General features: G+C 43.0%; 1 protein-coding gene across 4 annotated transcripts in view; it reads left to right on the top strand.

The window, feature by feature from the left end:
* The first annotated feature begins 6,390 nt into the window (after positions 1 to 6,390).
* Positions 6,391 to 12,336, top strand: part of ERC1 (ELKS/RAB6-interacting/CAST family member 1) — a 269,145-nt gene continuing 263,199 nt past the window's right edge. For 2 of the 4 annotated variants that reach the window (XM_057390065.1, XM_057390061.1), the window contains exon 1: positions 6,391 to 6,543. The gene's annotated coding sequence lies outside the window, so the exon portion shown is untranslated. Of the gene's footprint in view, positions 6,544 to 6,640; positions 6,713 to 6,984; positions 7,058 to 12,336 lie in introns of those variants that run through there. The other 2 variants (XM_057390063.1, XM_057390064.1) reach the window with 2 other exon arrangements.

The raw sequence follows: 12,336 nt of genomic DNA, 5'->3' as shown, positions 1-12,336 counted from the left end.
RACATGTCAAAAARCTTWTTCTAAATATCAGACTGGTAAAAAATTATATATGTGTTTCTTTTCCTTTTATATAAGTGTGATGGCATTGTACTATGCTAGGGAAGGAAAAAGAAAATATTTCCCTCTTTTGGATTCTTCAGGATTGTGTTCCTGGAATGCGTTCAATATCCATTAATACTTTGATAAACAAAGTAGAGACAACTTTCTAAAATTGACCCTGACTTCTCAATTTTTATTTTAGAGTGTTGTTCTGACTTTCATCACCCTGTGTGGTGCTATGATGGTACCACATAAACCATGTAGAGCTGAAAAACACAGAACCTGTCAGGATCATAAGAAGTGGWACCAGTAATTCAGTAGATGGCACCCTTTTCCAAGCCAGTATCCARCAATTCCCAGGACTRCACRGCCACTCCACCCTGCTCTGGAGCARYGATCCTGGGGRTATTGTGCACCCCAGCTGTTCCAGGAGCTGCAGCAGCACTTCCAAATAACCCAGASAGACAACCTTTTATTGCATTTGCATAAATGCTGAGTACAACCAATAGCCCAGCACTCCGACTTGTRTAGGCAATACAAATATAGGAAAAATTCAGACTCATACAAGAGAGCTGGAGATGTCAAAACAGTTTGACAAAGTCTAAAATCCTCAGCAGATAGCATGATTTGCCAGTCAGACTGCACCTGGCCAGTACTGTGCTTTGCTACTGCATTCCATTTAAAAAGTGTGTCACTTTTTAAAATAAGTTGTTTTTCCAGTCTCTAAACAAGAAAGTTTACTGAGGATTTGGCAAACAATTTGCAGAAAAAGGATACAAGTTGTTAGCAAGTATGAGCACTGGCAATTATGCCAAGTGTAGCTAAAATTCTCCTTAATTTTGSTTGGCTAGAATTATTCATCTGCAGTCCAAAACTTGTCTAATTGTATAGTGTCCACATATTTGAATGGGTTTTAATCAGAAGTTACCAGYAATTTGTAAATATATTTGGCTTTGAAAAAGAACAAATAGAAAGAGAAAGCAACATTACCAGGAGAAACACTTCTGATTTAAGCWGGCTATTTCCTCTGCTCAGCAAAGAGTTCATTGCATGGGGAGGGAGACAATTAGAAAGAGACATAAATAGTATGTGTGGCCAAGGGAATTGAAATTTGAACAATACTGTTGCCTCCACTCACACCCCCAAGCTGCCTCAATCAGATCTTAATCATTCTAAGCCCTTKGGAAGAAACAATGACCGAAATGTCATTTGCCTACATAACTCYATGACCAATTTATGCAAAGCAGGTGGGTGGCATTTTGATGCAAAATTGCTTAATTCTGGTTTCACTTAAAGTCCTTCAAGCTTTTATCTGGTGTGCACCATTATCAGTCTCGATTTATCTGTCAGTGGCTTGCATTCAAATTATGTGKGAATCCAGCTTGAGTGAAGGAGACMCAYGATGCTGGTTTRGTTTCAGGCTTTACCTGCAGGAACAGCTTCAGCTGTGAGCTTTGTTTAAACTGAACACTCCATCAGAGCAACGTGGTGGGTTTTGCAGTTGGAGAAGTGCAGCACAGCAAAGCCCTGTGTCTCAAAGCAATTGTCTGAGCATTTCAGTGTGACAGAACTTCAATATCAAAAATTATTAGAGTAGGAGTTGGGAGGAAAGAGAAGTTAATTCTGCAGATGGAGCTATAAATCTATCTCAGTGCCAGAGCCAGAAGCTATGGAGGGCAAGGCGCTTCCATTCCTCACTGGAATATTGTTTCCTCACTGTCCTGCYCTCTTCCCAGAACATTTTAACTCACATGAAACATTAATGCTCAAGTAGATAATAAACTATTGACTGGAGTGCCAAAGAGCCTCAGACACCCTGTGGGGCCAGCACTGCTCTGACTCGTTAACCAGTGTTTAAAAACGCCCTATTTTAAAACCAGAAGACTAAAAATTGAAGTTCAAATATGCATTTGAATATGCAGGATATTACAAACAGTTTATCAATTTAAAGGAACCTATTAATTACAATTTACTATCTCTGTGACAATGGGACCATTATTTATTATTTACAGGGCATTCTTTTCAGTTCAGCTGCTAATGTTCTCAGGAAGTTCTCTTGTCACTGAGAAAAAGCCCACACAAGACTAGAGGTGCTGCACTGTGCTTCAAAACATTACCTTTTAACATTAGAACAGGTAAAGAAACTTAACAGCTTTTACTACTACCATATTTTGATCTTGTCTTTCAAAATTTGAACACATGATGTACATAAAAAAAGAAAAGAAAAAAAAAGTGGAAACTGGCTATGAAAGATTAATTTTCAACAGCACTCCACAGGTAGGTATTTATGTGCATGGTGGTTGTGAATTGAGAAGCTGCTGAGAAAAAAAATCTGTGTGTGTACACACAGATTCCTGTGCAGGATATAAACCAAATAAACCTGAATTAAATCTGTTCAAGTACAGCCACCATGTAGGCTATGGCAGCAACACCTTCACATGCCATGATTGTATGGAAATAATTCTAATTTTCTAAATCAACACATCTTCACACACCATTCTATTTTTCTGTCCATTAGTCCTCAAAAATTTATTTTGCTCCTAAATCATGTCTTCTCCTGTCAGTTCCACTCTGCTTTGACAAATTAGGTTTTTGTACCCTGCACTGTGCTTTAATCCTGTGGTAGGAGTGGCAGTTCCCAGTTCTTCTGACATGTAAGGTGGAAGTAGGCAGTTTTGCATCACTTCAGAATAGTTTGCATACCACGAATTGTGTAAGTACCACAGCTTGGGTAATGCTCAGCTAGAACATGGCTGTTCCAGGGAATTAATCATAGCATCCCACAATCTAAGACAAGACTTCGACACGAACTGTGAACTGTCAGAGGGCTTTTCATTCATCCTCTCTGTCTGATAAGTTTGCTTTGGTKTGCTGAGTGAAAATCTTCAACATTCTTTCAATTAATGCAATTCCACTGAGCCCAGCAAGAGCAAATAGTTACACATGCAACAASTGATTTAGCAAGCACTAAAGATAATGTCACCTACTTAACCCAAGGTTTGTATTACTCTAAGAAAACATACAAAAAAACTTTACAATTTTTATATTTCTGTGGAGTTTTCCTTCCTCTGGAACTCCAAACTATTTTATAAGTTGATTTACCTGTTATGCAAAGGCTGCTTTAGCTAACACAGAGCTGAGGTACCTCTTCCAAGTTTAATGGGGCACATGTTCCTAACCAAGACAGGCCTGTGCTACTCCACAGTTTAAAAGGAGTGGAAAGGATTAAAAGGATTGCTTGTGGAATTGATGGTGGAAAAGCWGCACACAATACAACTCCTCAGTTCTGACTTCTGATATCTCTAGGTAAATAAACTTGATGACTTAAAAACGAGGTAATGTTCTGTTAACTTCAACAGTAGGAAAAGATACTCAGTATTTGATAGGGTAAACATGGAAATGCAGGGGCAGGTCAGGAGTCTGGGTGTCTAGACCAGACTACAGCTGGCCTCTGATGATGTCAGTRCCTTATCAATGCTCCTTACTCATTCAGGCCACATTCTGCAGCAAGAGAAAAAAAAAAAAGTGTAACATAGAAAGTTTGAGCTACCTGGAGTAGTTTAAATATATTTGCTTTCAAGGCATACAAACACCACTGACAATGTCAACTCAGTTGCAGCACRTGTCAKATYGCCAGCTGCATGCAGTCYCACTTATTATAGTGGAATCTATGARGCTCCAAAAGCATAATTGAACTCTGATTTATCAGGTACTGCTAGGCTTATTCTTGACATGTCTAGGATCATGATTATCTCCCTGTAGTAAACAGAAATCACTAATTCTGGTTATTTTTACCAAATAACCTTTTAATGAGCTCAGGGTAAAGCTTTTTCTTCCTTACCTTTATACAATTTGTGAAGAGTAACAGTGCATTTTTGGGGGTGTGTTCCTATTTAAAAAAATTTGGACACAACTGACAGTTGTAATGAAGCCAGCCTGGTCAAGTCCTGCATTTTTGGAACATGGGATGAGAAACTCACCTCTTATTATGCTGTTTCCTGCCATGACAGCCTTTATACAAGTGCTACAASTTCATTTAAAATCAATGTAGTGAAAATCAGTGTTGGAAGTTGTTTAGGAACCTGTTTTCCCAACAATTACAAGTCYAAATTGCTTATTTTAGCACATGTGTTGCTGTGTTTTAGACTCCATATTTTTCAAATTTTGCTGGTTATGCCTCCAAACATTTTCTTTAATAGCAGTGGTATGTAWCAATCATCCCTTTCCTACATAATTTTATTTGCTGTTTTAAAATCCATCGCCTGTTGCAATTTTTGCCTTACAAAGGGTCCAGAAAAGTTTCGTTAATTAAAAATGCACCAGTAGCATCCTAAGAAACAAGTCATTCCAAACAATTCTAAATTTGAAGTATTATTGAAAGTGCTTTCCAAGAGTATAATTCTGCTTATTTTTCTCACAGTGCTTAGTTTCCTAGCATTACCTCACAATCTGTATAAAAAAAATATTTAATTAAAGGGATTGACTGGTACTCCTGAACATCTTTTTGATGATACTGTAAAAAAAAACAATGCCTTGTAACAATAAACAGTGACCAAGGGGAAGGACTGAAGGAAAAGAGAAATGTTGTCACAGAAGTCTTTTCCAGGTATCAAATAGTAACACCTCACAGTTACAAAACCAAAAGTGAACAATCTGCTCTGCTCTTCAAGGAGTTTCACATTGACCAGAGTGAAAGAAAAGAGCTCGTTCTGGAGACCAGACCTGGCAGAAGTATTACTCAAATATCATAAATTATTTACRTGGGCACTTCTTTCTAAAAGCCTGTCAGATTGATTTATAACCACATCATTTATGTACAAGTCACTTCAGTCCTCGCAAGGCAAAGACAGCAGGCTTTTAAACTCAAGAGTAATGGTTTGGGACTTATAGGGGAAAGCAGCTTGTCCAATTGTAACCAGAAAGCCTGCAGATTTCCCAAATGCAATTACTAGGCAAGAAATTAATCCAGCCTGGAAATGAAACCCTCTGAACTCTGCAAGCACTGTGGGAGATCTGTCAAACGGTGGAGCATAAACCCCGGTGATTACAGGCACAGATGACACTTCCGGCAGCAAGACCCTATTAAGCTGACACACTAATTAAGTTAGGATGAAAATCCTAAAGCTCTCAGGCTCTCTGTTTTCCTGTTTTTCTCCAGGTTGATAGTTGCTCATTGTTAAATGGAAAATCATTTACACTTGAAATTGGCAGAACACTTGTGGCGTGGGCAAGTCTGTGTCTATTTCCATCCTTCTCCCTTTTTAGACAGCAATATAAATTATCCCTTTTTTGRGGGGATACCTTTGGCTTGACAGAAGGGCTTAAATACTATAGCATGCACTTATGTGCACTACAGAAATTAATTTAAAATGGACTCTGCTTCTACAGTTGAAGAAGTTCAGATTATTGAGACCTCAGTGGATATCAACATGCCAGAAGACTGAATTAGAATATAAATGGTAATTACAATATGTAAAATGTAATGACACAATAATATATAAAATATATAATATAGATAATATATAAGATGAAATAGAATATAATTATAATAGAAGCTATATTCATTGCAACAAGATATTACTTTAAACAGCSATAATATATATGTCAATAAGTGTCCTTCCTTATGTAGTCTGACAGATCTATCCGATTTGCCATAACCTCTCACTTTAGTGTCCCCTGGGACTAATGRCTAAGGAACCCAATGTTGCTTTTGGCTCCTTACACCCTGAATCCACAAAGAATCGAACTGGAAGGATTCTTGATCGGGTCAGTTGCTCTTTCTGCCCGAGGCTCCCTCAGGAAACACCGGCCCAGCGCGCACCCCTCGCCCGCCGGGCGGGGCCGCTCAGCAGCCGCTCGCAGGGGAGGGCGCGGTTCTGTGCCCGGTTCAGTGCCCGGTTCTGTGCCCGGTTGGGTGCCCTGTGCCCGGTTCTGTGCCCGGTGCTCGGTTCTGTGCATGGTTCGGTGCCCTGTGCCCGGTTCTGTGCCCGGTGCTCGGTTCTGTGCATGGTTCAGTGCCCTGTGCCCGGTTCTGTGCCCGGTTCTGTGCCCGGTTCGGTGCCCGGTTCGGTGCCCTGTGCCCGGTTCTGTGCCCGACCCCCAGCTCCCCCCGGGCCGTGCCCGCCGTACCTGATACCTCCCGCGGCCCGTTCGCAGTTCCCGCCCGGAGTCGGCGCTACGGCGCCGGAGAGCGGCCAAACTTCCCAGGGGACGAGGCCGGGCGGTGACGCAGCGCCGGGGGCGGTGCCTCGGGCCACGCCCCCCGCGCGCACGGGGAGGGGGGGGCAGAGGGAAGCCCGGCGCGGCGAGCGCGCGCGCCGTGGGCGGGGCGTGGCGGCGGCGGGGGGCGGGGTCTGCGCGTGTCTCGCGCCGGGGGCGCGGGAGGGAGCGGCGGAGAGAAGCGGCGGGAGCGGAGCGGAGCCGAGCGGAGCTGAACGCACCGGGCGCGGCCACCGCCACCGCCACCCGTCCCCTGCCGTCCCCTCCCCGCGGGCTGACAGGCAGGTAAGGGGCCGCGCTCGGGGCGGGGGGGGTCGGGTTAACGCGCCTTGCCGTCCGCTGGGGGGAGCCCGGGGCGGGGCGGGGCCTGCGGGCGCCGGTAGCTGCGGGAGCWGCCGCCGCGCTGGTCAGGGGCTGTGGCGGCGGGGGCTGTGGCCGCGGAGCTGCAGCGCAGGTGGGTCCTGGCCCGCGGGCGGCTCTCTCCGGGGGTGCGCGGGCTGTGGCCCGGCCAAGGGAAGGGGCAGTCGGGGGGGGGTCGGGGCCTCGCCCCGCCGGGCCCCGCACGCTGTCACCGCCCGGGACGGGGCGGGGCGGCCCCGGTCCGGCCCCGGGGATCGCGGCCGCCCCCCGGGCCCGCGTCCTGCCGGGCACTGCTCGCGGCCGGGTGGGGTTTGTTCCTCGCACGGGCGGTCATTCCTGCTCTGCCCATTCGCCTTCCCGGCCGTTTCTTTCCGCCCCTCCTCATTCAGTCTGTCCTTGGGAAGCGCACGCTTTTGTTGTCTTCGTCACCTCATCTGAGGTAATGGTGAGCGGTGTCTKTCTGCCCAGACCTTGTGGCGGTGTTGGATTTTTTAATGTTTTCTCTGTGAGTGCTCAATGGTCAGTTTCATGTATTTTATTGCATCTACTACGAACCAGCGTCAGCTGACACGGTGCTTTGTTTCTGAGTCTGCTGCCATCCTGAAGCCGTGTCAGGAATTACTGCCCTTGCACATCTGTCTCGTTTCTAGTGTGAGCTCTGAAGGTTWGTTAGGAAGCCCACGATTTGTTTTACCTGGCATGTTGCATGTGCCGTGGAAGTTCGTGTTATGGTTCGTGCTGGTACGGCGTGAAATGGTTTAAAGTGAAGCCCCAGTGRAAACGGAAGAGACTGGGAGATGCGAAGATGTAAAGAAACACSTATGGAGGTGGTGGTGGTGGGAAGCAGTATAGGAGCCGAGAGAATGAAAGCAAATGGATAAAAATAGAATTGATCAGAAGAACAGCGTATTTTACATTTTGTCCAAGCACGTTTTGGGGGCCACGTTCAAGTATGCAGGGTGGTTGTAGCTGGATAATTTGTTACCTGTAATCCAACAGGCTGTAACCACAGAAAGTTGTCTGGCTTGGCTGTGGGGTTGTAATTCTCAAACAATGGCCAGCTGGGCAAGGATGTCTGCAGCAGTAACCTCCACCAGCTGCCTGCCCTCCTTTGCTCCCTGAGATTATTGCGTCTGTAGCCGTAGGTGGCTGAACACACATCTCCTGAGCTACAGCCTGACACGTTACTGGAGTTTGTGTTGGAAACTGCAGCAGCTCAGATGTGTGCCCCAGTTCAGGGTCAGTTATGAGTCAGCACSCTTTGAGCAATTTCAAATAGGATGAGAAGAGAGAAATCACCACCTTGCTAGTGCTGCTGTGACTGGAGTTGGTAGTAAAATAGGTGATTTTTTTTTCAGTAATGAAAGCAGTAATTATTTAGTTAACAGCTGTACTAAATGTAGTTCAGTTCAGAACTTTATCACAGAGCAGCAGTTCCCAGAATAGTCAAGTCTATGACTACTATATCATCCAGAAATTTGGAATTGTCTGAATCCTTCAAGCTGCAGGAGGGGCTGCACCTAGGAAAAGGTTGGGATCTGCTGAATGAAATGTGAGTTTATCATAATATTCAATATAATTTGAACTTCTTCCACCACTTCTGGGAAACCAGTTTAGCTTTAATTAAATCACTATTGGGATGTTAGTAGAAGCCTAAATGGAACAAAACCTGCTTTCTGGGCTATATTAAAGCATCGTGTTTTTCATAATTTTTATCATTCTTTTTGATCCTGTCAGGAGKTTTTTTTGAAATTCTGTTCACATAACTTTTCATTTGTGATATGTGGCTAATGGCCTGACTAGTAAAAAAGCAGGTTTGGTATTAACATGGCTTGTTCCCTTTTACTGAATTGCAAATCTTGGTGATTAACGAAACCCTGGCTGGTTTTTTTTTTTTTTTTTGAGGGGTGTTTGGTATTTAGTGGGTTTTTACAGTTTGTCTTTTCTTTCTTTTTTTTCTTTGAATGTGCCATTTGCTCAGTTCCTGGTAGGAGTCATGTGCTGCTGTATGAATAGAAATATTTCACCATGCTATTGTAACCAGTGTGTGAGTTCCTTGCTGCTATGCCTTATTTTGYGAAGCAGGATACTCTCCCATTGTTATCCCTCCTCCCCTGACCCCTCTCTGTTTTCAAGCCTGTTCCCCCGAAAACCTCTCTTGGATGAGYGTTTTCTTAAAACACTTACCTGGCTCAGTCACTGAAGAATTGTGTTAGATTTGGAGCGTCTGGTTTGTTTTAGCTGTGTATGGTTTGATCAGAAATATCAGTATGGAGGGATGCATGTAGCTTTTTAAATAATAGAGMAGAACTAGAACTGAACCCACAATGTGTGTTCTTGACCCTCACTGGTCATCCTGCTGCAAGAGCAGTTTGTGTGAAGAGGGTTCTCTCCATTGCTGCCTGTTRAAGCCAAGAGTTTTACACTGGCATGCACTGGCAGTAGCAGAGCAGGAGATCCTAGAAAATCCAGTGCTGATGTAGCAACAGTGATGTTTTCTAGCACGTGGGTTATGTCAATATTGTTAGCCCAACTTTGTTGTCAGGGTGAGATTATGATGGAATTTTTGCAGCATGCTTTGCCTTGCGCTGTGATGTTACCCATGCTGACTTTAGGAGGGCTGTCTACATGGTTTCACTAGTGCTTCCAGGTACTTCTGGGCTTTAAAAATATCTTTAGTGCTTTTAATATTTTGTTCCTGCTATTAGGAAGTGGGCTGTTGGTTGCATGCCACCTGTGGGAAAGAGAGGAACAGTAACTGACTTTATACTCTGAAATGAGCCTATAGACTCTTTAGCCATACAGTGACAGGAAATTAATATCCACAGGGCTTCAATCTTCTAGATAATTGAAGAGAGTTAATTTAATCAGTTTATCACTAGGAAGTGATATGTGTGATGTAAATGATGTTCTGACACCTGTTGCTTTTTGTGTTTTGCCTTTAAAAATGGCACATGATGATTTTTTTTCACATATGCTTTTAATTTAGAAACTTATAATTATATATCCCAGTCATTGCACAAAAGAAATCCTGATTCTATGCATGTCATACCAGACTCTATGCATGTCAGAATGAAGAAGGTAGGGCAGGGAGGGACTGTGAGGGTCTGCTCTGGTAAATCCAGGCAAGAAGCAGCAATTGAGAATGGGCATACCTGCTCCATGTACTAAGCATTCTGTGACAGATTCAGTGATATCCTGAAAGCTGTAGAAAGAAGAGGTGCTGGAGCTGTGTACGAGGCTTGTGCCACACCTTGGAAGCCTTCCAGTGTGATGTCCAGGTAGTGCTAAGCTGTGTKTGCTCCTGTCTCTGCAGGAAGACAGAAAAATTTCTGTCACAGCAGCCAGAACAGAAAGAACGGTGACCAGGTTAACTCTTAGTACACTGGGAGCAGARCCATTAAAGTCTGACAAGTGAGATAAAGTAAAGCTTTAGAAATATCCATAGTGCCTTGTGTTCTCCCTCCAGTTGAGGCCAACCTCCACACCTCTAGGAAAAAGTCCTTGTGAGCAAATGCCATATCAGAAAAATTATATAAATATCAGTAAATAAAGGTTTAACAGAAATAGATGTATTTATTATTATAATAATAGTAGGCTTTTCTTTTTTGGTGATTTTGTTTTTGGGAAAAGGAGATAGAAAGGAATGGAGCTGTGGTGGTCACAGCAGACYCTTTATGCTTGTATCAGGACGTAAGGGTATTATAAGAAATAAAACTTGATGTCAGCTAAAACTGCTTTTGTAAAGAAGCTTCTGTAGAGTAGAGCAGAGCATGTTCTGTCTTATGTCTTGTTGAGCAAGTAGATTCCATGAAAGGAACTGTGTACTTGTGGGAGACAAATTAACTAAGAAGCTGATGAATATTTCTAGCTCTTTCATTTACAGACTCTCAGGTATTATTTTCTGGATTGGATACCTTGTAGGAAGGGAAACAGAATGGTGTCTAAAAAGGACAGGGAATCACGATGTTTGCATGTTCTGTGGTCACTTAATGTGAATGGGTGCCATTTATGCTAACMTTCCAAATGTAAAAAGCTTTTAACAGGAATGTCACTTTATGTTWAGAAACAAAACACTCCCTTGACAAATGAATGCTGGCTTTTTCCCCTAAAACTGTTAGGGTCAGGGTTGATGACCTGCCTTTTACAAAACATTTTTTCAATATGTCAAAGTCACCTGAGGATTGTTGGGGATTTTTGAGATGCATTTCTGGGAAGATTTCTCTGTGTGTATGAGGGAGAATATCAATTCACATCTTGTGTTTGGTGAGACAGAACAAAGACTTTGCTACATGCAGTGAACCTGGCAGATGTGCAAGTGGGTGAACTTAATTTAAAAAATATAAAATAAACACCAGCAGCACTACCATCCCCCCAGCTTTTAAAAATGATTGGATATAAACAGATGGCAGTGCTTCAGCATCTATTATGTGCTCTTTAGGAATACGAATCAATCCTAATACGAAAAGTTAGTTTTTTGTCTCGCTCCTTAATTTCATGAATCCTTTTTGCTTTCTTGCTGTCAAGGCCACAAGGACATTTTGATAAACAGCACTAAATTCCGTGGGTTCAATGCCTTGTGTCCAGCATTGGCTGGCTTGCAAACAGTTTGCAGAGTAAACTTTCTTCTGTCMTTGTTGTGTGTAATAATCATTAATTTAACTTGAAATGTAGTGAGCCTTCTTACCTTCCAGAACTAGTTAAACCTAAAATCTACAAAATAGCCCTAGGAGACAGAGGCTTCACACTTTCTGTATAAAATAACGTAGCATCCATAGGTTTTGTAACTGTGATTTGGACTGGGAAGTAACAGGAATTAATTTTTTCTCTTGGTTAACACATCTCTAAGTTATTGTGAGTCATGTCAATTCTGTCAATTCTTATACCCACTGTTTGGATTCCAGGGGAAAGATACCTGGCAGGGTTTTATTGGAATTTAAGCTTTTCTTTTTTTCTTTTTTTAATTCCATCTTGCTTACCTGCCCTCCCCTCTGTTCTGTCTCCTCTGCAGTCTATGTCCTGATGTGTAATCTGGTCATACTTACTTGCCTTTTACTATTCGGCTGTGAATTATGTAAAAGGGAACAATTGCTACCTCTGTTAATGAAGTCTAATGTGTCTGCTACAGTCTTTTATCAGATTAAGATGCCTCTTGTAAAAGGCTGACTTTGCTTTTATTATAAAACTGACATTCAAAGCTTTCCTTGTGCAGGTAGGATTCAGTGTGGCAAGGAAGTTCTGGCTTCTGGAAGTTGGATCCATGGCTTCCAGGCTGCTGCTGAGAGGCACTAGAAGGCTCCCTGGGCTGTCAGATGCATTTGCCTTCCTGGTCTGTGATCCCACTGCCCCATTCCTAACTATGAGGCAGCGATGCTATTAAGGAATTGTCTCCCTAGAYGTTGCAATTTGTCAGCTCGTGTCAATCCTGAACAGAAATTGCAGCAAAGCAATTCAGAAGATTTGCTGAAAACTGCAGAATTTACTCTAAAATTCTCTTTGTTTTATCAAATGTAAGGTGGACTTTTTCCTGTATTTCTGCAGTATGTTTGTACTCAGTTGCTTGTTTACCTAGAAGCAGTTACTGTGGTATTAGTGTTTGTGGTATTAGTGGAGTAGGGGGAGATATGAAAGGCATTATTAATTTATATGACRGAGAGATCTTCCAGAGGTTAACAAAACTTTGTTTTAATGAATCCTCTGTTTTCTGTCAGCTGTAGC

The sequence above is a fragment of the Malurus melanocephalus genome, unplaced genomic scaffold (assembly GCF_030028575.1).
Source record: "Malurus melanocephalus ecotype Western Australia unplaced genomic scaffold, MMel_1.1 scaffold_22, whole genome shotgun sequence".
NCBI classification, from domain to species: domain Eukaryota; kingdom Metazoa; phylum Chordata; class Aves; order Passeriformes; family Maluridae; genus Malurus; species Malurus melanocephalus.
Note: the sequence above shows the minus strand (reverse complement) of the source record. Positions and strands in the feature narration are given on the sequence as shown.